We start from the raw sequence: 25,073 nt of genomic DNA, 5'->3' as shown, positions 1-25,073 counted from the left end.
ACTGACTGAGAAGTAGAATGGTTAAATGTGGTATATACAGATGATCGAATATTATGCTGCTACAGAAAGGAACAAAGTCATGAGGCAAGAACTTATTTGTATTTGTAGTGTTAAATGGTGGGATACATGGCTCTTTACAACCTCTTTCAATTATGTGCACCTTCAGTATGGCAATATTATTTATAGACCCACTAATGAACTGCCTTCACTTCTATTCACTCCCTTATATTTAAGTTCAACCTCATTAGCTAACTGTTCACCCATCTCTAGTTTCCATGTGTCTCTAGGTTCCCTATAATCTGTATTATGACTCTCTGAGTTTACCTTTACCATGGTCATAAAAGCAAAATCATCCTTTTGTATCTGGTTTATTTCACTCAGCATTATATCCTCAAGGTTTATCCATCTTGTCATGTGCTTCAGGATGTCATTTTATGTTAATTCCTGCATACTATTCCATTGTACGTTTATACCACATTTTGTTTATCCACTCATCTGTTGATGGGCACTTGGACTGTTTCCATCTTTTGGTGATTGTAAATACAGCTTTAGCAATCTTTTCACAGTTATATTTAAGCCAAACAGTGTGAGATTTAATAACTATGTCATTTTGCTTTTGAATCAATTCACTCAAAAATAAAATATAAAACTGAATAAAATAGGAAGCACTCTTCCTCTCTTTTGTGAATATTCTTGGCAAGTAGCAGATAATCTCCAGAATGGTGCCCGTATTAGCTTCTTAGGGCTGCTGTAACAAAGCACCACAATGTGGGTGGCTCAAAACAATGCAAATTATAGTTTCACAGTTCTGGAGGCCAGAAGTCTAAAAAGCAAGGTGTTAGCCACGCCACGTTCTCTCCGAAGGATCTGGGGAAGAATCCTTCTTTACTTCTTCCTAGCTTTGGGCGGCCTTTGGCAGTCCGTGCCATTCCTTGACTTGGAGCTGTACCACTCAGATTTCTCCTTCTCTCCATGGCTTTCTTCCCTGTGGGTCTCTAGTCTCTGTCTCTGTGTCCAAATCTCCCTTTCCTTTCACTTACACAAACACTACTTATTGGAATTAGGGTCTATTCTAATACATTCTGCCCTCAAGTCAACTAATTACATCTGCAAAAACAAGTCATATTCACGGGTACCAATAGTTACGCTATTTTCTGATAAGTATTTGCTATATACAAAAACTGTCTAAACTGACTCAGATGCATTCATGCAAGTTTCTTAATTGTAGTTACTATCCTTACAAATTAAAACCATAAAATTAATATGGTGGCTGATAAATGACTAAATAAATAACTAAGTATTTCAATAAATCATGATCAAATGTATAAACTCTAGTAAAGCCCATAGAAATGTGGAGTTAATCCAGAAATAGTACTTACAGTGAATAATTAAAACATGTAAGCATCTTTTATATTTTAAAATCCTGTCTTAATGAACAAGGTGGCCCTCAAGCAATGATTTGAAGACAGGATGTTAGGAAATGAATCAGCAGTGGTACCTGTGAGTTACTAAATATCATTGAAAAGAGAAATGAATTTCTTAAGACAGAATTTTAGGATACTACTTTCCCTTTAAGCCTCTAATTTCCTAGTGCTAGCTTCCTTTTCTCTGATAATAACAAAATCTTAGAAGTTCTATACCTGTTCCAGAGAAATAGTTCCTCTCACATTTTCAGAAAAGTCTGCTGTACATCTGAAACTTCAAGGCCTTAACTAGCACTCCATGCTCTAGCCTAATGCCTCTTCATCTGCCCGATTCAAGTTTCCTTTCACTTCTGCTACTGCCTTTCCCAACACTGCCATTCTTTGGCTTTAACTACAGACTAAGAAAATAGCAGTCTTATGTTAGTCATTAGTGCTGCTCACCAAATATTTTCATTTTTCCCTCCAGGTACATTGTAGTATTCTGTTTCCTTGCCCGCCTTGAAGTTATTTGTGGCCTGAGACTTGCTTTGTACAATAAAATGTGAGTGGAAGGTGAGAAGCTTTAAATGCTAGTGTGCAATTCATCACTTTCTTTGTTAATTTTGGGTGACTTGCAATTTCCCAGATGGAACTCAACTTCAGTCCTGGAGTAAGGTCAATGGGGAGCAGAGACCCTAGTTAAAAGAAGGTGATGGGTTCTTTTCTTTTCCCTGTTTGCTCTGATTTTGATTTTCTATTTCTCCAGGTCAGTGGTTTAAGATAACATTAGTCCCAAGTACTTGTATATCTTTGATCTGATTAATAGAGCTTTGGTGGATTACTTCTCTATTTAAAGGAACGGGAATCAAATTCCCAGGCTCAGAACAGGAAGAATCATCACAGAGCCTATTTCTAACATCACTTCCTCAACTATCACTTTAAAGCAGTTATACTGGTACTATATGGATGCCCATATTCAACCAATGCTACCTGCTACAACCTTGATGGGACAGCATGGCACAGCCAGAGTATACACTTCAGTTCATGAAAGTAAAGCGAGCTTGTCTGTTACACTATATTACACAGTTTTGATCTTGCCAAAGAACTTCAGTTAGGCATTTTAGGTTCTGAAAATGTGCCTGATGATAGACAACACCACAGCATACCAAATTTGTTCCAGATTCTTTTTTATGACAGATGATAGCATGTTTTAGAAAGCTCTGGCATAGAAATTAATCTATCTGTGACCTTTTCTGGCTCTTCTTATGACAATTATGTCTCAAGTTCCACAAGAAAATTGATATAAAGCAGAGCTCCCAACCTCATCAAGATCCCCTAATGTGCCTTAAAGCAATAATATATGACTTATAGTCTTGCTTTGGAAGCTTAGGTGTAAATGGTATATCATTACCCAAAAGATATTTTGATTCTGACAGATATTACCTCTCTAAAATCTAAAATGGCCTCTATAAGTTTTAATAAAAATAGCAAATTTTCCCATGTTGAAGCTAATATATAATTATTAGGTTGGTCCACTTAACACGGCCAATAATCAACAATTTTTTACCTAAAAAAAAAAAAAGGCAGTTTCATTTGGTTCAACCTAATAACTTTACATATTAATGTTGTTTGTTTTCCTTTGTATACCTGATGAAAATGTTCAAAAAGAAATTGGTCAGTTTCTTTCCAAATTCTGCTACTATCTCTATAATCTTATCTTGATAAATGCACCATTGACGATCCAGATGTCCAAGTAAAACTAGGAATTGTAATTAGATGTTCCTTCTTCCTCTCCTTCTACATTCAACTGGTAATGAATTCTATTTTAAAACCATTGTAAAACTTCCATGCAAGTTCCATTGCTACTGACACTGTCTTGGCTCAATTTGTACTTTGTCATAGATTGAGTTTCCCAGGGAGCAGGCAGAGCTAGAGATTATCCCCAAGAGATTTCTGAAGGAGTGTTCTTAAGATGGCAACCCAAGGAATGAAAGAGAAGCAGGACTTGGCAGAGGGAAAAGTTGCCCAACTGTGATGCATTCTCAAGAAGAACCTGAACAGACCCCACAAGTACCTGTGGAGTTGAGACTGCCCTTCAGATTTATGCCAAATTGGGCAAAGTGTTAAGGCCTTTTAGCTCACATTAACAAGTCACTAAATGTGGATTATTCTGGGAGAGGGGTGTGGCTTGGGAGAGAGGCCTCTCTCTTCAGCCTAGGTGACTGAAGTTGTCTGGCAGCTCAGAGCTGTCTGCTGGCAGCATTACCAGATGGGAGAATAAATTGCTGGGGGAGTTTGGCGGTGCATCACAGCAACTCTGAAGCCCATTCTTTGAAATGCTCAAACCTACTACCACATACAAGTTCCAGAAACTGTTCCTGCAGGATTCTGGTGGGCCTTTTTTCTTGGAGGAAGGGTACTAAGAGGAAGGTTAGTAGAACAAGACATAGCCCCCACCACTGCAATTGGTTTCCGGGCCACAACTGATACTCAAAGTCTCTCCTCTAAGCTATGTGTTCTGGAGTCCCTCACCCTCAGTTAGTGCTTTTGACCTGTGTCCTTCCTGATGGCATAGCCCAGACTTTCATTTTGAGAAGTCTGAGCCCGTGAAAACCATGTTCTTCTCACAAACCAGGTCCTGCAATTGCCTTATACCATTAAATTCGCACACAGAGGTGCTAAGAGATGCTTAAGTGTGCATCTAAGTGCCAAATATATTCCTCCCTGCCTCACTGTGTAAAATAGCCCTCTGTCCTACTACTTACTAGGGGAATTAACCCTGCTAAGAGGGTGACTCCTTGGTGTGAGAAGCCTGAAGTGCCAGGCAATGGCCATAGCTTCTAATTCAAAAAGGACTCTTATTATGTCCCTTAATGGTAGAGATCTGCTTTTGGGAACCAGGACCTCTAATCTCATGTAGTTCAGAACTGTGGAAATAGGAAGCCGTAATCAAGTGGGTCATTGATAGTGTTGGTGAATGAAGCCACCTCTACTTTTAATTCATGGGTCCCAGAGCAATGTATTTCAGCTATAGGAAACAGAAGCTAACAATGACCATTGATTTAAAGTAGGGCTTCTTAACTTCAGCACTATTGACATTTAAGGCCAGATAACTTTTTGTTTTGAGGGGTTGTCCTATATACATTGTAGGATTTTAGCAACATCCATGGCCTCTATCTGCTAGATGCTAATAGCAAGCCCCCAGAATATGACAATAAAAAATGTCTACAGATTGTGCAACAGGACTGAATATAAAAACTCAGAAATGGACAGCACAATATTACCTAACTGTAATACAATTATGTTAAAACACTGAATGAAGCTGTATATGAGAATGATAGAGGGAGGAGGGCTGGGGCATAAATGAAATCACAAAGAAAGATAGACCATAAAGATTGAGATGGTGTAATCTAGGAATGCCTAGAGTGTATAATGATACTGACTAAATGTACAAATTTTAAAAATGTGTTTGCGTGAGGAAGAACAAAAGAATGTCATTACTGCAGTGTGCTGAAAATAAATGGTACTTAATATTTTAAAATTTCAACTAATGTGTGAGACTAAAAAATAAAAAATAAAAATTAAAAAATGTCTCTTGACATTAAAAATGTCCCCTGAGGGCAAATTGTACCTGTTTGAGAATGATTGATAAAGTATAAGCTGTACTATGGTATTCCATCTTTGTAAGGTATTGCCTCTGAGCTGGCTTTTCAGCTATGACTTCAATAAAGCCATTCCATTAATCTATTAGGTTGACAGTTTCTGGGTGGGGCAGTATGTGACATGTTCAGAAGATGCAATGGGTCATAGTGGGTCATAGGCCCACTCCCACACTTCCTTTGCCATCAAATGGGTCCTATAATCTAACACAATGAAGGTAAGATGCATTTTTTTTTAAGATTTTAAATTCTTAATTTTTTAATACAGTACAAATTACATTAATTTTTTCTCTGTCATATAGCTGTGCATTTATCATCACAATCAACATTTTTTTGTGAGAAAAATAACACATATACAAAACAGCAATAAATTTCAAAGCACATCACAACAATTAGTTGTATAACAGTTTTCAGAGTTTGGTATGGGTTACAATTCCACAATTTTAGGTTTTTACTTCTAGCTGCTCTAAGATACTGGAGACTAAAAGAAATATCAGTATAATGATTCAGCAACCATACTCATTTGTTAAATCTTACCTTCTCTGTATAATTCCATCCTCACTTTTGATCTTTCTCCCACTCTTCAGGGGTATTTGGGCTATGTTCATAACTTTTTCATGTTAGAAAGGGCTGTCCCTAATATGGGATAGGGGAATGGAACAGTTCTGGAGAGGCTGGCCCCTCTGCATTTCAGGACTTATCTCATCCAGGGACCCATCTGGAGGTGGTAGGTTTCTGGAAAGTTACCCTAGTGCACTGAACCTGTGTAAAATCTTATATATCACCATAGGTATTTTTTAGGATTGCAGGAATGGTTTTGGTTGGGGTTTGGCAAACTATAATAGGTAGCAATGTCCAACTGAAGCTTGCATAAGAGTGACCTCCAGAGTAGCTTCTTGACTCTACTTGAACTGTCCCAGCCACTGATACTTTATTTGTTATACTTCCTTTCCTTCCTTTTGGTCAAGGTGGCATTGTTGATCCCATGGTGCCAAGCCCAGGCTCATTCCTGGGAGTCATCTCCCATGGCATGAGAGGGACTTTCACCTCTGGATGTCATGTCCCATGTAGAACAGAGGGTAATGATTACACTTGAAGACTTGGTCTTACAGCAAGATAGGCCACATCTGAGCAACAAAAAAGGTCCTCCAGAAGTACTCTTAGGCATACCTATATGTAGGCTAAGCTTCTTCACTCTCTACGTAAGCTTCACAAGAGCAAGCCTTAAGACCAAGGGCTTGGCCTATTGTCTTGGGTGTCCCTAATGTTTGACACAGTATCAGGGGCTTCCCAGTGGTGAAGTTTAATAATTCCATATTTTTTTCCTCATCTCCCAAGATACAATGCTAATACTTTTTGATTATCTGCTTAATACACTCTGGGATTTATTCAGGCATTACATTAAGTTATACAGGATTAAGGCTCTGTTTTTATTCTGGGCTCCCTGTGTTTAGATTGTTTCAATGATCTATCCAAACAGATTGAGTTAGATTATATGCTACAGAAAATTTAGGTTCTGGACAAAATAAACCTATCTTTCTTTGGTTTCAAAGAGTAGATGAGGTTTCAAAACACGGACAATGTAAGATACATTTTGAATGGAAGTAATATTATATATCCTCAGATAATGGTGCTGGCTGAGGCCCTGTGAGCAAGAAGATAAATCTATACTCAAAGTATTTAGCTCTTTCCTTCAAAATAAATAGAAGCCCTCTGCATGATGAAGGAGATCCAAAGTAGTCAACTTGCTACCAGAATGCTAGTTGAACTCCTTGAGGGATGATACCAAATTGAGAGACTGAAATTGGTCTCTGCTAGTGGCCAATTAGATATCTGATAGCAGCTATATCAGTCTTGGTAGGAGGGTGCAGCAGTCAGGGTTCTCTAGAAATACAGAACCAACAGGAGATATATGTAAATATGAGATTTTATGAAAGTATCTCATGCAACTATGGGGATGCACCTGTCCACATTCTGTAGGACAGGCTGTAAACTGGCCAATCTGATGAAGGTCTTTGATGAATGCTCTAGGAGAGGTTGGCTGGCTGAAATGGAGAGAGAGATTCTCTCTTCTGACTTCTCCTTTAAAAGCTTCAACTGATTAGATTAAACTTCACTCATTATGAAAGACATTCCCCTTAGCCGAATACAGATGTAATCAGTCATAGATGTATGTAATCAACATGCTAATGATCTAAGCTCATGAAATATGTTGACGAGACAACTGAGCAGCAACACCTGGCCAAGGTGACACATGAATCTAACCATCACAGAGGGAGAGTCCACATTACTGGATCCATGCATGCTTCCAACCCTTACATCATGGCCTCATGTGTCAATTGTATCAGCACTAGTGTAAACAAAGAAGAGGCTGGCCGATATCCACCAGATAAGTATTTGGTCTGATTGTTTTGTGTCTCTTCTATGGTAAATGCTTTTTGAGGGGATTATGTGTGATATATATATTTCCATACTCTGTACCCACTTGCATATGTCCATCCATATACCTCTACCCCAGACCTCCTTCCAGGTCTCAGTCCATCTGGCCAAGTCATTTGCTACCACTCATGAATTTGTGTATTTTCTAATTTCAGATTGTGTCTCCTTTTACACAAAGTAGATAAGTAGGTGCACCATCTAATGCTGAACTCATTGTGATTATTGGCTCTTAACACTGTCTTTTAAGGCCACCCTTAAGTAGGGCTCCAGTGCAGTTGCTATCCATGTTCAGCCTGCATTTATATACTGACCCAACCAATCTATGAACCAAGATTGGATTTTTTTCCTTCCATCAGATGGTCATGAAAACCAATATGTGGGAATAAGTTCCACATATGTGTACCTGTGGTGAATTATATGTGGGTCTAGGCTACCTGTTCATGCAGCTTACATGGGTTCTCCAGTCTTGCTCACGCTCAACCTCAGATGTACCACTTCCATCTTATGATAGATTGCTTGACCTTATCAATGCTGGGTCTCTCAACTCAAGACAGGAAGTTCTGGCTACATGATCACTTGGTGTCATGTGGTCAGGCATATATTCTTTACCAGAGTTTAGAAGCCATGCCAGATATTTTTAGAAATGTGTATAAGTCTTCACTGAAGATTGTATAGTTTTGCTCTAGCATCTTAGGGGTCTATATTGTGATTCTCCCACTGGCATAAAACTCCACAGAGCATCTATTCCTATTCCTGTTACCTCTAATACAATAGAGTGTGCAAGGTTGTATGGCAAAACCACAGCCTGGATCTGCTGTAAAGACATTTCCTGCCCTGAACCTGTAGCCTTTCCTGTCACCTGCTATATTGGTTGGTGCAGTATTTCCAAGTGTGGAATTGTCTGCTTCCAAAAGAGAGGCTTGTCAGAGACTCTGTTGCCTTCTTCATGTTAGGAAGTGATAACTTATTCTTTGCATAATCTAGGCGTCTGAACCCCTAACAATTTTACTGATGTGGTAGACTCCCATATCTTTGTAGGTTTACTTCTCACCTTTGGAGCTACTGTGTCTTGCCAATGCCTCTGGACTGGCATAATGTTATCTATAGAGTGGAAAAGGATGATGTACTAAGGAATGCCCAGCTAGTCCAGGTCTGTTCTGATTATATCGTAACAGATGTTGCAAGAGTTAACAAAGCAGTGGAGTCAGAATGTAAATGAATACACTTGTCTGTTCTGAGTGAATGAAAAGTTTTTTTCATTTCCTTTTTGATAGAGATGGTGAAAAATGTGCTCATTTTCAGGCATCATACCTGAGGCCATGTTATTATGCCCTAGGAAAGATCTATGTTTTATCAAAAATCCCACATCTGACACAGAAACAGAAGCTATAATTGGGGCTACTATTTTGTTGAGTTTGTAGTAAACACTGTGTCCTCCAGTATTTATCTAGTTTCTACAGGGGCCAGATTGGTGAATTAAATGGAGATATGATAAGATGCATCACCCTTTGCATCCTTTAAGTCTTAAAGGGTTACCCTAATCTCTGTCAATCCAATGTTTCAGGGCATGTCCAATTCTCTGAGCCTTTTAATCTTTTTTTCTACTGTCTGCTGTAGCAAGTCTGACATTTAATGCCTCATTTATTGTGGGCCATCACTTTTCCCATCCTTCTAGGAAAAAAACACTATATCCAAAGCTCTTTCCTGAGTATAAATCCAATGTATTAGAGAGAGCTCCAAATCAATAAACAACTTTATGTTTTGACTTCCTTCAATTCAGCACTCTCACAGTCCAGTCTATAGTACTCAACGCCTGTTGGTATATTTTGGCTAAGTCCTACAGCAATTTGGGGATTGTATTAGTTTTCTATTTGCTAAACTAATGCAAAGTTAGTGGGTTAAAATAATACCTATTTATTAGTCCCACAGTTCTATAGGTCTGGTGTCCACCCTGGGTGGCTAGCTGGGTTCTCTGAGCAGAGTATCACAAGTATCACCTTCAATCAAGGTGCCAGTCAGGCTGAGCTCTATTCTGGAGGCTTTGGAGTGATTCTGCTTCCACACTCATTCTTACTGTCAGTGAAATCTCATCATTTGCAGCTGTAGGATTAAGGTCCCCATTTTCTTGCTGGCCCTTAGATAGGAGGCTTCCTCAGCAACAAGAGACCTTCATTCTTGCCATGTGGCCCTCTCCATCCTCAAGCTAGCAGTGACACATCAAATCCTTCTCCTGCTTTGAATCTCTGATTTCCTTTACTTCAGCCAACTGGAGAAAACTGTCTGCTTTTAAAGGGTTCATGTGATTAGGTCAGGCCCACTGAGATCATCACCTATCTTAGAGCCAATTGATTTAGGACCTTAGTTATATTTGCAAAATCCCCTCACAGTGTACCCATATTAGCATTTGAATAACTGGAAGAAGGTGTGTGTATGTCAGGAAATGGGAATCTTAAGGGTCTTGCTTGAACTCTGCCTATCACAAATGCAAGGGAATAGAGTCTTTACTTCCTCATATCAACCATTAATTGGATGGGAGCTATCATGGAAAGAAGTATGACTTTGGGAGGGGCAACTCTGTTCAGCCCAGACAACTCTGAAGAGAGCTGAGTGCTGATTCTGTCTACCAAAAGTACACGTAGGGGCTGGGGAAGAAATTCTTCCATTCTAAAGAAGGATCTGGGTGGCCTGACTTATCTATGACCTTATCCTTCTTATCTAGATTACTGTATCTATTTCTGATTTAGCAAACTTTCAATCCATTCATCACACAAATGACAGTACTGTTTCTACAACAGTATAATTCACTAGTTACCCAGAGCTTTTAAGATGAAATTGATACCCCTTACCCTTATTACCATGCAATGTAAGATTTTCATGATTGGATCCTTCCTTATCATCTATTCCAAGATGACAAATGTTCTCATTTCTTCCTTTCTTCCTAGAAAACATGGTCCATTACAACATGGGTTTTTACCTCAGTAACTTCCCCATCTTTCAAAACTAACCATAAATATCACCTCCATTCTTAGCCCTCCAGAGAGCCTTTACATATAGTCCTTCCACCATCTAAGCCCATGTCCTCTATGTTTTCCAGAGCCCATGCTTACCTCTATCATAGCCATGTCCATTCTATTTAGTAATACTTATATTTCTTCATATCCATTAGTCTGAAAGCTAGTTGAAGACAGGGAAATTTTTTTTTTCTGTATCCTCATCACATAACTGAATCTCTTTCATCCATCCCTGTGCTTGGTCCATGTTAGTTACTCATTAAACATAAAGACCAACAGATTGTTTCATGATCCCATTTTTCTTTAAACAAATATCAGTGGAATACCACAAAAGATAAATATCTAATTATTAATATTGGTTGTGTCTGGGTAAGGGAGTTGTGATAACGTTTCCTTATGGCTTAAGTGGAATTTTAAGGATCTACCCACCTTCCTGGCCTTGATATAACAGAAAATATATTTCTAAGAGTATTTTCATTACGGTGCTAGAAAACAAGGGTGCCATCAGTGCAAGAGAAATTTCATGATTGATAGAACATAAAAGGGATCATATTGACAGAGAAAGAAGACAGAAAATAAACACAAAAAGAAATGACTGGAGAGATAAGAGAAGTTGGGAGAACGTCCAAGCTCAAAGTTGCAAATACAAGAGCCTGAGATGGCATGGAAACATCGTCACACTTGTAGTTATCAGCTATGTTTGAAACAGCAGCAGAGGGCTTGGATGTTGCCCTCTAGGCAATTCTCTGATACCTATTTCTTTTTTTTTTTTTTTTTTTTTTTTTTAAAGAGAGAGAGGGAGGAAGGGAAGGAAAGAAAGACAGAGAAGGAAGGAAGGATGGAAGGAAGGAAGGGAAACATCTTTAAACATTTTCTTATTTTTATTATATTTTGTTTGTTTGTTTGTTATTTACATGGGCTGGGGCCGGGAATCGAACCGGGGTCCTCCGGCATGGCAGGCAAGCACTCTTGCCCGCTGAGCCACCGCGGCCCGCCCTCTGATACCTATTTCTAAATCTAGTGCAAGTCTCCAGGTGTCAGCACCCAGACTGGAAAGAAGAGCAGAGAAGACTGTGTATTATCTACATATCTCCATAGGAAAAGCAGGAGTAAAGAAAAAAAGAATACTTCACTCCTCCCTAGAACAAGCTAAACTATGAATATTAACTTCTAAAGTGGAAGTGCTCATATAAGAGCTGCACAGAAAAGCAGGGAAATACTCTAGTTAACTCTTCTCTGGGAGTGATGAGCACCCAAATGTCCTGAAGCCAAAAACCATCCCCATATGCCCTACTTGGCCTCCTGTTCTACCTCTCCACTACAATTGCCAGAGGCAGGCTGCTACAATAGAACCTATGTGCACTGTGCTGGTTTGAAAGGATGTGTGTCCCCTAGAAAAGCCATGTTTTAATCCTAATCCCATTTTGTAAAGGCAGCTGTTTCTTCTAATCCCTATTCAGCATTGCATGTTTGAAACTGTAATTAGATCATCTCCCTAGAGATGTGATGTAATCGAGAGTGGTTGTTAAGATGGATTAAGTGACATGTCTCCACTCATTTGGGTGGGTCTTGATTAGTTTCTGGAGTCCTATAAAAGAGGAAACATTTTGAAGACAAGAGATTTGGTGAGAGCAGAGAATACTGCAGCACCACAAAGCAGCGAGTCCATGAGCCAGTGACCTTTGGAGATGAAGAAGGAAAACGCTACCCAGGGAGCTTCATAAAACCGGAAGCCAGGAGAGAAAGTTAGCAGATGATGCCATATTTGCCACGTGCCCTTCCAGATGAAAGAGACGCCCTGACTATATTCGCCATGTGCCTTCTCACTTGAGAGAGAAACCCTGAACTTCACTGGCCTTCTTGAACCAAGGTATCTTCCCCTGGATGGATGCCTTTGATTGGACATTTCTATAGACTTGTTTAATTGGGACATTTTCTCGGCCTCAGAACTGCAAACTAGCAACTTATTAAATTCCCCTTTTCAAAAGCCATTCCACTTCTGGTATACTGCATTCTGGCAGCTAGCAAACTAGAACATGCACCAAGAAAGAAATGGGAATTTTCGAATATTAACATAAAAGCCAAAACAAAGTCTTTAAATACTTAAGGAAAACCATGGAATAGAGGTACCAAACTCAATAAAAAACTCCTATCAAAGAAAATAGTTAATAGAGAAAACAAGCAACTCTGCAAAGAACAAGTAGACATCATAGAAATGAAAAATATGATCCCCACAGTGAAACACTCAGTAGATGGACAGTAAGTGGAATAGAATGGAAACAATCAAAGGTTGACCAACTGAGCCAAGTGAGACTGTAGTTCAGAAAGATAAAGAGGCTGAAAAGTATAACAGCCAAAGTAAGACTGCAGAATACATTTAGATAATCACAACAGCATCCCAGAAAGAGAGAACAGAGGGAATGCAGGGAAATTTCATGTAAAAGAAGAAGAAAGTAGGAGGAGGAAGAGAGGATGGAGAAGAAAAGTAAAGAGGGAGAAGAAAGGGATTTCCCAATGCTAGATAGCCTTACCATGTGCCTGAGGATTACTGTAAAAAGACTCACATCCAGACAAATTGTACAAATATTTTAGATCCCTAAGAATAAAGAGAAACATTTAAAGCCTTTCAGAAAGAAAAAGAAACAAACATATATCTATGAAGGAATGAAAATCAAATTAGTATTAGACTCAGGGACCCAGTGACTTTACAACCCCAGAGGGAACAATCAACACTGTGTTTCTGAGTTGTCGAGCAGGAAATGTAGATGGTGTGCCCTGCAGGAGTGCAACCCAGCCAGAACTGACAGCCAGTGATGACAATGGTCACACCTGTCACTGTAAACAATGAAAACCAGAAGATGGTGGAGTAATCACTTTCGAGTCCTGAGAGAAAATTTCTTCAAATCTAGAATTTTATAACCAACCAATTTAATGTGAGCACAAAATAAAGACATTTTTTCAGAAATACAAGGTTCAAAAAGGTTAACACTGACAAGCCCTTTCTGAGAAAATTAATTCCTAAAGATACATTCAGTTAAGATTAAAAAAAAAATTCAATTAACAATTAATAAGCGAAGACACCTCAATAATTGTTGATATTTAACAAAGCTAATTTGAACATGGGAAATGATGAGAAGAGGATGTAGCAAACTGAAAGCAAACTACTGCTTCTGGTTCGAAGGAGGCCATATAGTTAAGAAATGCCTTTGGCAGCACATAATAGAGAAAGCCCACTCACCGGAAGGATAGATCTTTTTCTCATAACAATTCTACAACTGGGAGGCTCCTGTATTTTGGTCCAATCACTTGATGATATGTCAGGACAGGTGCTTCTATAATTCTCTTGACCTCTCAGGTAAGCATTTCATAGTTGCAAGGATACCTGCTGCAGCTTCTCATGGCATAGCCTCATTAATAGCAACAACAAGGAGGATGGATGGCAAGTCATTTCTGTTCTTCTTATTAAGAAAGCCAGAGAAGATTTCTAGTATGTCTTCTGAGCCACAACTTATGTCGCATGACCAGCCTCAGCTAGAAGATAACCCAGCAAAAAAAGGTATTTAGTTTTTACCACCCCTAAATGGAAGAGGGCAGGGGAGAAGGAATTTGGGAATGATGCCACAGAGGTTAAAGGTGTAGACTGGCTATCGATATTGTAAGACATATGTGGTAGTCAGATTCATTGTCAACTTGGCCAGGTGAAGGCACCTAGTTCTACTGCTGTGGACATGAGCCAATGGTATGTGAATCTCATCTGTTGCTGATTACATCTGCAGTCGGCTAGGAGGTGTGCCTGCTGCAATGAATGATGTTTGATTTAATTGGCTGGTGCTTAAATGAGAGAGAGCAACATAGCACAGCCCAAGCAGCTCAGCATATCTCATCTCAGCACTCGCAGCTCAGCCCAGGCCTTTGGAGATGCAGAATGGAATCATCCCGGGGAAAGTTGTTGGAACCCAGAGACCTGGAGAAAAGGCCAACAGAGATCACCCTGTGCCTTCCCACATAAGAAAGAACCTCAGTTGAAGGCTGCCTTTCCTCCGAAGAACTAATGAAATAAATCCCCTTTTATTAAAAGCCAATCTGTCGCTGGTGTGTTTCATTCTGGCAGCTAGCAAACTAGAACAGATTTGGTACCTGTAGTGTGGGGTGCCGCTTCAGTTTGCAAATACCAGATATGTTGGAACAGTGTTTTGGATGGCTAAGGGGAAGATTTTGGAGGAACTGTGAAGAGAATGATGGAGAAGTCCTGGAGTGCTTGAAGAGACTGTTGGTATAAGCAGAACCACTGTCAATCTGGACAAAGGGGGACACAAAAGGGACAAATTGGAGTTTGCGGAGTGAGAACCATGAAAGCTCAAGTCTGAAGCCAAGAAGCCTCGGCCAGGAGAGTGGACCCACCCATATGCATGGAGAGGGTGAGTTTACCCTGAGGGCATAGGATGAGTCTCCCATCTCATTGCAGGGGACGAGTTGTGCCACCTCAGGCCTTTGAGAAGGTACAGCATGCTCCTTAGGGACTGAGGAGAGCCTGGCTGCCACCACATGGATGGGTTGATTGTGTGCCTCAGAAATGGCAGAGAGCCCAGGTGTGGCCCTGATGCCTGGAGAGAGTGGAGCCAAGAAAAAAGTGGTCTCCTCAGCGTTCCCTGAGGTTGATTTGGAAAGAGGTGGGCCACTGCATAGGTCCTTGGAAAGGGTAGGGCTGTCACTTTCTAAAGTTGAAGGATAAATGACTTTCAGACTTTGAAATCCAATGGTGTTTGCCCTGCAGGTTTTCTTTCCAATTTTGCCCTATGGATCCTGTGACTGTCCCTCCTTCGCATATTGGCACCAGATAACTTGTTTTTGAGATTCATAGGTCCACAGCCAGAAGAGAATTTGTGCCACTTTAATATCGTTTAAGGTGATGCATATAGTTGCCAAGTTGACAAGGAGTGGGCATGTGGTAGTTAGGTTCAGGTGTCAACTTGGCCAGGTGAAGGCACCTAGTTCTGTTGCTGTGGACATGAGCCAATGCTACGTGAACCTCATCTGTTGCTCATTACATCTGCAGTCAGCTAGGAGGTGTGCCTGCTGCAATGAATGATGTTTGATTTAATTGGCTGGCACTTAAACAAGAGAGCTCAACATAGCATAGCCCAAGCAGCTCAGCATACCTCATCTCAGCACTCACAGCTCAGCCCAGGCCTTTGGAGATGCAGAAAGGAATCACCTCGGGGAAAGTTGTTGGAACCCAGAGTCCTGGAGAGAAGACCAGCAGAGATCACCCTGTGCCTTCCCACGTAAGAAAAACCTCAGTTGAAAGTTAGTTGCCTTTCCTCTGAAGAACTAATGAAATAAATCCCCTTTTATTAAAAGCCAATCCATTTCTGGTGTGTTTCATTCCGGCAGCTAGCAAACTAGAACAACACATATAAATCCATAGACTGGTGTTTATAAATTAAGGATAATTACAAATGTAAACATATGAGAAAAATCTTATTAGCATCAGGATGCCAAATCCTTACCTTCCAACCCTCAATAAGGGAATTAAATAGTTTATTCTGCCATTTAAAGTTGAGCATGAGATCCCCAAGAAGCAAAATTAAAAACAGTCCCTGCAGTATTGCCTCACATGGAAATACTACAGAACTTTCATTTTCCTGAATGCCATATAATGAACTAGATTTCTCAGGATTTTGAGAGCTTGGTACACAGGGAAGGAAAAAGAAGAGAAATTGGAAGTGAGATTTCAAAATACTCTCACCATTCATCAAATAAATATTTCTGATGCCCTAAGCAAGTGAATTCCAAATATGTGGTCAACTGAGCCTTAGTTATAAAAACGTATGAGCATGCACCTTTCATGTTTGTGTGTTTTTAATTTATAAATGATATGCATGAATTGTCATACTAGATATCATATGAGGACATCGGTATCAAATTGTATTTTATGGCTAAAAAAATTACTTTCTCCTTTGTCTCTAAAGATGCAAAATAAATATAGATATCCTAATACTTTGTTATTCCCCTCAAGCTAGAGACCAATTCGAAAATAACTTTACATTTTATTTGGAAAAAACAGACCATTTCCATAACCTGCCGTATAGAAAACTCCCAGCATAATACCACGTGCCCAGTCTCTTCTGAGGCAATGGTTCTGATCCCGATGATACAAGACATTAAGATGGGAAGGCTGTCTGAAAACAAGATTGTTTGGGGACTGCTGTTCTGTGATTGTTCGCCCTGGCGATTGTGAATAGAATTCAAATCATCTTAAGGAAGCTGAGGGGTTGCTGAATCACGTTGACTGTAGATTTGCAAAGTTTCAACAACAGTCAGGAAGAAGAAGATTAAAACTCAGATATAACTTCTAATTATAAAAACGTAAAATTGAATTAAAGTTCTTTAATCATAATAAATTGCAACTGAGAAAATTATAACTTGCAGTTCTTATGACTTGTGATAACTCACAAGCAAAAATTATTGATACCTATTTACAGTACTAAGATTCTAAGGAGAGGATAATTTTTTCCACATATAAGATAAAGGTGCTTTAATTTTGCCTATACACTATTACCACTTGAGTTTAGCATTTCTGTTTCAGGAAACAAATATATAACCCGTTTTTGAAACACATTTAAATGGTGTCAAAATCTAATAAAATTAACAACCCACTTCTTTACAATTGCTGCAATCTATTTCTTTTCTTAAGCTAAAATTATGAGTAAAAATGCCATTTCTTTTTACATGATTTAACATAATAAAAATATGAAGCCTAGATTAAGTTGATCTTTCTGCTATATTCCCTCTATGAAATTCATATTTCATGTTCAGTTGTTTAATTTCAACTGAAATTGGAAGACAAAAGCAACTTAGGCTACATAAGAATAAATTTACTTCTTGCTGGTACAGATTTTTATATTTTTTCAAAGCACTTTCCTATTATTGAATTTTTGTCTCATAACACATCTAGTTATTATTTCCCATTAGATATACATGGAAAATGAGGCACCAAAAGACTAAGTAACTCATTTTTAGTTACATCATTTTAATTAGTAGTCAAGCTAAGGCAGGAACTGAGTATTTCTGTTTTGTTATAGGGTCCTTTCTTTTCTGATTACTCCATGGGAGTTGACTCCCAGAGATCTGATATTTGCAAAGGAGTATGGGAGGACAGTACCCTTCCCAGCTAAAATCTAAGCTTTTCAATGCAGAATCCAAAAAAAGTATTAGTTCTGGAACACCCTTCCAAATTGCTCAAGGAATTCTTGAAATTATACTGAGGTTAGCATTCTGGCCTTTAGGGGAATGATGCAGGTTCACAATTGTGTTGGTCCAATTGGGAATCCCGTATATGAAGCATAATGTGGAGGTTGGGTAAGCCTGACAAACAACCTTAAGAAGTAGCATGCAAATAAAGTAGATTGGAGGCTCTCAGGGGCAAGGGGGAATGAGGAGTTTTTGTTTAATAGATGCTGAGTTTCTGTTTGGGGAGATAAAAAAAAAAATTTGGTAATGGAAGGTAGAGATGGAAGCACAGCATGGTGAATTACACACCTGAAACTGGTTCAAATGGGCAATTCTGAGTTATATATGATACCACAATAAAAGTTAAAAAAAAAAAAAAAAAAAAAAGAAGTAGCAGGCTAGAAATAAAGGTTAACTTAGTGTCAGTGGACATCTTTTAGGGGTGTGTGTGTGGGGGGCAGGGGACTATTTCTGGAGGAATATCAGAGGTCTGAGGCAGAGAGAAATGAGCTGATTTAGGACATTTTCTGTCCTTCAGTGGTTGAGATAAGATGCCCTATGCAATTGTTGCCTATCAAGTCATAGGTACACATTACTAGAAATTATAAACATTTCCAAGACACCCAATCTTGGAAATGTGCTTGGGACTGTGCAGACGGATTTTCAGATTAAAGAAAAATTTCCAAGTTCTAGCACTCAGAATTTTTCATGGTGTCAAGGCATTAAATGTCTCCTGAGAGTACAGATCCCTGTGCAGAAGGATTTTCAGATTAAAGAAAAATTTCCAAGTTCTAGCACTCAGAATTTTTCATGGTGTCAAGGCATTAAATGTCTCCTGAGAGTACAGATCCCCAAGAATATAGGGACTTGCCAAAGCTGCTCTGAGGATTCTGATTATACAATTATAAGGAGACAAGGCCTCAGCCCATGTGCCAGAAGTAGAGAGACAGACAATGTGGATTCAAACAAGGTGCTAGGGACACAGCCAGAAAGATCATTCTGATTGGTCTGCGTAGTAGCAGAAGCAATTTACAGCAAGATTTTTTTGAAGAAGCTCAGATTTCCTAAAAGACCGAAGCGAGAGGGGAAAGAAGTTTGCCAAAATGTCCTTATTAGTGAAAATAATTTAGGAGGAGGAAGAAAGGGAGATATTTGGCCATTTTTGGTCTACAAAACCAAAAAGACAGTTTGCATAGAGAGAAGTATTGGTTCAGACTTACTGAACTAGATTTACTAGATTCAGCCCCTCAGCAACAGTGATAACTCACAAGCAGTTTACCCAAAGAGAGGAAAAACAAGTCCCCCAATTCTGGGCTGAAAGATGCAGAGAAAAAGTTTCAGGCCTTGATTAGACTATGTCCACCAAAGTACTTGTGGTGTAGTCCTGTCTACTCACAGGACAGGGCAGTGGGACCACCCAGCACCAATGCCCTGGTGTTTGGAGAAAAACAAGAGTGCTGTGCATTCTATTAGGGGAAACACTCACCATTTGTTTCTATTGTGGGAAGGATAGGTGTCTTGAAGTGCAGAGAAGCTGTGAGACAAAACCTAGTTCTTTAGAAACTTTTGCAAAGCAGGAAAAGGATCAATATTCCGGCATGGTAGACTTACCCATTATATTATTTAGGGTTCTCCAGGGAAGCAAAGCCAACAGGATATATGTGAGGATATACAAAGGCAATTAATATAAGTAATTGGCTTGCATAACTGTGTGGGCTGGCACATCTGAACTCTTGCAGGGTAGGCTACAGACTGGTAAAGGTGACATTGAAATTCTTAGTCCAGATTTCCCAGGGGAAGTTGGTTGGCTGGAAATCCTGATTCCAATGCTGACATTAAGGCAGAAAATCTCCTTCTCACTTCTGAATCCCTCAATTCTGTTTTTTTAAGACCTCCAAACGATTGGATGATTTTCCCACATCACAACAAGTTGTCTCCTTTGTTAGGTGCAGAAGCAAATCCTCCCACAAAATACCCTCACAGTAACAAGTAGAATAGTGTTTGACCAAACAACTGGAAACTGTAACCTAGCCAGTAAATTAACCATCACATCCATCTTTCCGACTCCCTTTCCCCTTACTGAAAATGGACTCTGGAGAGAGAGGATGACATGAGTAGCATATATAAGTCAGAGGCATTGAGGCAAGGAGGGAAGCAGAGACATGGGTGCTAGTTTTGGAGGAATTGAGGATCCTGCCTGGGCTTTGTACTTACTCCTGCAGGTAACTTCGTTCCCCAAGGTTCTTATAAGAAAGTAATGAGAACTGACTGGTTACCAACTTTGGTAAGAATCACTGACAAATTCTTTAGACTGGGAGGTGGTGTAAAGTGGGAAAGATACCCTAGGAGAAGAGGTGAAAATATTTCCTGTTACATACCTTGCCACATCCCAGGATGAGTTGCTGAGCCCTGAGTTGAATGAGGCATGAGAACCACAAATAAGTCTGTGTTTTTCTTCCATCATCCAACCTAAAGGGACTACAATTGATTTGTCAGGATGGAAAATACATCCACAGGGGAATATATAGTACCTGGAGAAAATGCTTTTTTTTCAGCTGGTAGGAGAATTCTCTTGTAGGAGAGGAAACAAATTTGTCTTAAAGATGCCAGTAGCAGGGTTCAAGGGAGCTTCCTGTTGGTCCTCAGGTTTGATCATGTGATGTTAGAATGATAAATAGCTTTACTATTCATCTTTATTTGTTAAACTTCCGTTTTTACTCAGGAAACTACAAAGAAAAATAAAAAAAGCAGGTTGACATACCAACAATCCTTGGTGGTGCTAATTAAGACCCCTGCCTCCCCTTTTTCTCTAAGCCAACTCAGCTGGTGAAATCACTGTCTTCCCCAGTACATGGGACATGATTCCCAGGGGTGTGAATCTCCCTGGCAATGTGGGACAGGACTCCTGGGATGAGTCAGGACCCAGCATCATGGGATTGAGAAAAAATTCTTGACTAAAAGGGGGAAGAGAGAAATGAGACGAAATAAAGTTTCAGTGGCTGAGAGATTTCAAACAGAGTAGAGAGGTTATCGTGGAGGTTATTCTTATGCATTATATAGATATCCCCTTTTAGTTTATGGTGTATTGGAGTGGCTAGAGGGAAGTACCTAGAAATATTGAGTGGTGTACCAGTAGACTTGATTCTTGAAGATGATTGCATAATGATATAGCTTTTACAGTGTGACTGTGTGGTTGTGAAAACCCTGTGCCTGATGCTCCTTTTATCTGGGGTAAAGATAGATGAATAAAAAATAAGAACAACAAATAAATAAATAATGCAGGGGGATAAGGAGTAAAAAATTTGGGTAGATTGAGATACTGGTGGTCAATGAGAGGGAAGGGTTAGGGGTATAGAATGTATGAGTTTTTTCTTTTTATTTCTTTTTCTGGAGTGATGCATATGTTCTAAAAATTATCATGGTGATGAATACACAATTGTGTGATGATATTGTGAGCTATTAATTGTATACTTTGGACAGACTGTATATAAAATTGTGAATATATCTCATTAAAAATACATTTTAAAAAAGATCCCACATTGGGGCAAGATGGCGGCTCAGTGAGGTGTGGAATTTAGTTCTTCCTCCTATTTGTCCTCCAGAGCAGCTAGTAAATAGCTGAGATAGTACAGAACAACTGCTGAGGCTACCTCAGTGACCAGACACACAGCATACACCAGTCTGGGCAGGCTGGACCAGCTGAGACCCAATACAGAACTGTAAATTCCCCAAGCCATGGAGCTCAGCAACCCATGGGCATGGCAGACTGGTTCTCTGAGGGGAAAAGAAACAGAATTTACTAGTTGCAAGAGCTTAGCTCAACCAGGCTCCACTTGCAGAACCAATTAACAACGTCTGACTACTGAAAATAGGACCCAAGCACAAAGAAACCTGGAATATGCATTAAAGGTACTAGGAGTTTTTGCCCCAGTGGGGGGGGGGGGGGTTGATGGGAAAAAATTAAAAACAAGACTTTTTGAGTCAGAAAGCACAAAATACTGCAAAAAAGCTGGACCCAGGATTCCTGGAAAATGATGGAATAGAGGGTTTCAGAAAGATGGAAGATTAGAATAAATAGACTTTACCTCTGCTCCAAGGAAAAGCTAGAAAAGGGATAGGAAGGCAACTGAGAGAGCAATTCTAGGATATAAGTGACCTGAGAGGGTCTTCTACAACACATAGGGAGGCCCTGTTTGCAGAGGCTAAAGAATTGAGGCACAGAGAACGGGAGACCACCCAGCTGGTGCAAACAACTTAGTGTGCCCCTTTCCAAGCAGAAGCCTAGAGCCTTCAGGAGTGCACAGATGGGGAGACTGGGACTAGGAATGCTCTAGCTCTGTGTCCCCCATGCTGCACCCTGTTCCTGCACTCCAAGGGCTGCCTGAGCTGCACCATATACCCACAACCCCCACATTGTACCCCCTAGAACCCCATAACATGCACCCCATGCTCAAAGGCACCAGTGTAGCATCTCCAACCTATGCTTATACCTGCATTGCAATGCATTACTGCACAGTTGTGCCTCACCCTCTGCCCTGCATCTTGCTCCACATCCATCCTGCAATGCAAAGCTTTAGACTACAGAAGGAAATCAACTTACAAAGAAAACCAATCAAGATATTTACATGCCATGAAGACAACAAAAGATCACTGCACATATAAAGTGATATTAAGACCAAATTAAAACATTGGAGGAGCCACAGACTTCAGAACAACTAATCGAAGATGTTCATATAACTCTACTAAATAAAATAAATGGGATGGTTAATGACATAAAGGAGATCAAGAAAACACTAGAAGAGCATATATAAAGAGGAATTTGAAAGAATAAATTGAAAAATAGCAGGTATCACAGAGATTAAAGACACTGTAGACCAAATTAAAAATGTACTTGAGACACACAACAACAGATTTGAATGAGCAGAAGAAAGAATAAGCAGACTAGGGGACAGGACATCTGATCTTTTTTTTTTTTTTTTTTACATGGGCAGGCACTGAGAATTGAATCGAACCCAGGTCTCTGGCATGGCAGGTGAGAGGTGAGAACTTTACCACTGAGCCACCATGGCCCACCCAGGACATCTGATTTTGAACACTCAAAACAGCAAATGGCAAAAAAAAAAAAAAAAAAAAAAGGAAAATTTTTAATTGGATCTCAGGGAAATGATGGACAAAACAAAGCACTCAAATATAAGAATCATCAGTGTTTTAGGAGAAGAGAAAAGTAAAGGGCTAGGAAGATTAGTTGAGGATAAAATGGGGGAAAACATCCCAACCCTTATAAAGGACATGAATATGCAAATCAAAGAAGTCCAACAAACTCCAAATAGAATAAATCCAAGTAGGCTTTCCCCAAGATACATACTAATCAGTCTGTCAAATGTTGAAGCAAAGCACAAAATTCTGAAATTGGCAAGAGAAAAATGATCTACTACATACAAGGAAAACCACATAAGCCTGAGTTCAGACTACACAACTGGCACTATGGAGGCAAGAAGGAAGTGATATGATATATTGAAGGTCCTGAAAGAGAGAGACTTCCAGGCAAGAATTTTGTACCCAGCCAAATCATCCTTCAAAACTGAGCGAGAGATAAACATTTTCACAGACAAACAAATCCTGAAAGAATCTGTGACAAGAGACCACCCCTACAAGAAATACTAAAGAGAGTTCTGCTAGATGAAAAAAAAAAAAAAAAAAAAGACAGGAGGGGGAGGTCTGGAGAAGGGTACAGAATTGAAGAGAACTAGTAAGGATAACTTAAAGGATAAAAAGAGATAGAGGGAAAAGAATATATAGAACTGGACAAATAAAATCCAAAGGATAAGATGGTGGATTCAAGAAATGCCTTTTCAGTAATAACTTTGAATGTTATGGACTAAATTTACCAATTAAAGGATACAAATTGGCAGAATGGATTAAGAAATATAATCCAACTATATGCTGTTTACCAGAGACTCATTTTAGTCACGAGGATATAAAGAGATTGAAAGTGAAAGGATAGAAAAAGATGTTCCATGCGAGTTTCCAAAAGAAAGCAGAAGTAGCTATATTAATATGGGACAAAATATACTTTAAATATGAAGACATCATAAGAGACAAAGAAAGACACTCTATATTAATAAAAAGGACAATTCACCAAAACAGAAATAACAATTATAAATATTTATGTTCCTTATTATTATTTATTTATTGCTCTCCTTATTATTATAAATAATTAAGGAGCTCCATTAATTTTTCTTTTAATTTTTTTTAAATTTTTTTTATTTTTTTAGTTTTTTATTAATTAAAAAAAATTAACAAAACATTTAGAAATCATTCCATTCTACATGTACAATCAGTAATTCTTAATATCATCACATAGTTGCATATTCATCATTTCTTAGTACATTTGCATCGATTTAGAAAAAGAAATAAAAAGACAACAGAATAAGAATTAAAACGATAATAGAGAGAAAAAAAAAACCTATACCTCACATGCAGCTTCATTCAATGTTTTAACATAATTGCATTACAATTAGGTAGTATTGTGCTGTCCATTTCTGAGTTTTTATATCCAGTCCTGTTGCACAGTTTGTATCCCTTCAGCTCCAATTACCCCTTCTCTTTTTTTTTTTTTTTAATTAACGGAAAAAAAGAGATTAACCCAACATTTAGAAATCATACCATTCTACATATGCAATCAGTAATTCTTAACATCATCACATAGATGCATGATCATCATTTCTTAGTACATTTGCATCGGTTTAGAAGAACTAGCAACACAACCGAAAAAGATATAGAATGTTAATATAGAGAAAAAAATAAAAGTAATAATAGTAAAAACAAAACAAAACAAAACAAAACAAAACAAAAACCTATAGCTCAGATGCAGCTTCATTCAGTGTTTTAACATGATTACTTTACAATTAGGTATTATTGTGCTGTCTATTTTTGAGTTTTTGTATCTAGTCCTGTTGCACAGTCTGTATCCCTTCAGCTCCAATTGCCCATTATCTTACCCTGTTTCTACCTCCTGCTGGACTCTGTTACCAATGATATATTCCACATTTATTCTCGAATGTCCGTTCACATCAGTGGGACCATACAGTATTTGTCCTTTAGTTTTTGGCTAGACTCAGCATAATGTTCTCTAGGTCCATCCATGTTATTACATGCTTCATAAGTTTATCCTGTCTTAAAGCTGCATAATATTCCATCGTATGTATATACCACAGTTTGTTGATAGAGATTTTGGCTGTTTCCATCTCTTTGCAATTGTAAATAACGCTGCTATAAACATTGGTGTGCAAATGTCCGTTTGTGTCTTTGCCCTTAAGTCCTCTGAG

At 39.0% G+C, this 25,073-nt stretch overlaps 1 long non-coding RNA gene across 7 annotated transcripts in view; it reads right to left on the bottom strand.

Annotated features, from left to right (window-relative positions):
• The window catches only part of LOC143678059 (uncharacterized), a 108,156-nt gene that overhangs the window by 71,681 nt on the left and 11,402 nt on the right, over positions 1 to 25,073 (bottom strand). For 4 of the 7 annotated variants that reach the window (XR_013173030.1, XR_013173035.1, XR_013173029.1 and 1 more), the window contains exons 2-3: positions 20,124 to 20,471; positions 13,751 to 14,043 (exon numbers count right to left, since the gene is read on the bottom strand). This is a non-coding gene — a long non-coding RNA (uncharacterized LOC143678059). The remainder of the gene's footprint in view (positions 1 to 13,750; positions 14,044 to 20,123; positions 20,472 to 25,073) is intronic. The other 3 variants (XR_013173032.1, XR_013173033.1, XR_013173034.1) reach the window with 3 other exon arrangements.

This window comes from Tamandua tetradactyla, chromosome 3, assembly GCF_023851605.1.
Source record: "Tamandua tetradactyla isolate mTamTet1 chromosome 3, mTamTet1.pri, whole genome shotgun sequence".
In the NCBI taxonomy this organism is placed as follows: domain Eukaryota; kingdom Metazoa; phylum Chordata; class Mammalia; order Pilosa; family Myrmecophagidae; genus Tamandua; species Tamandua tetradactyla.
This window is presented reverse-complemented; position numbering and strand designations above follow the sequence as displayed.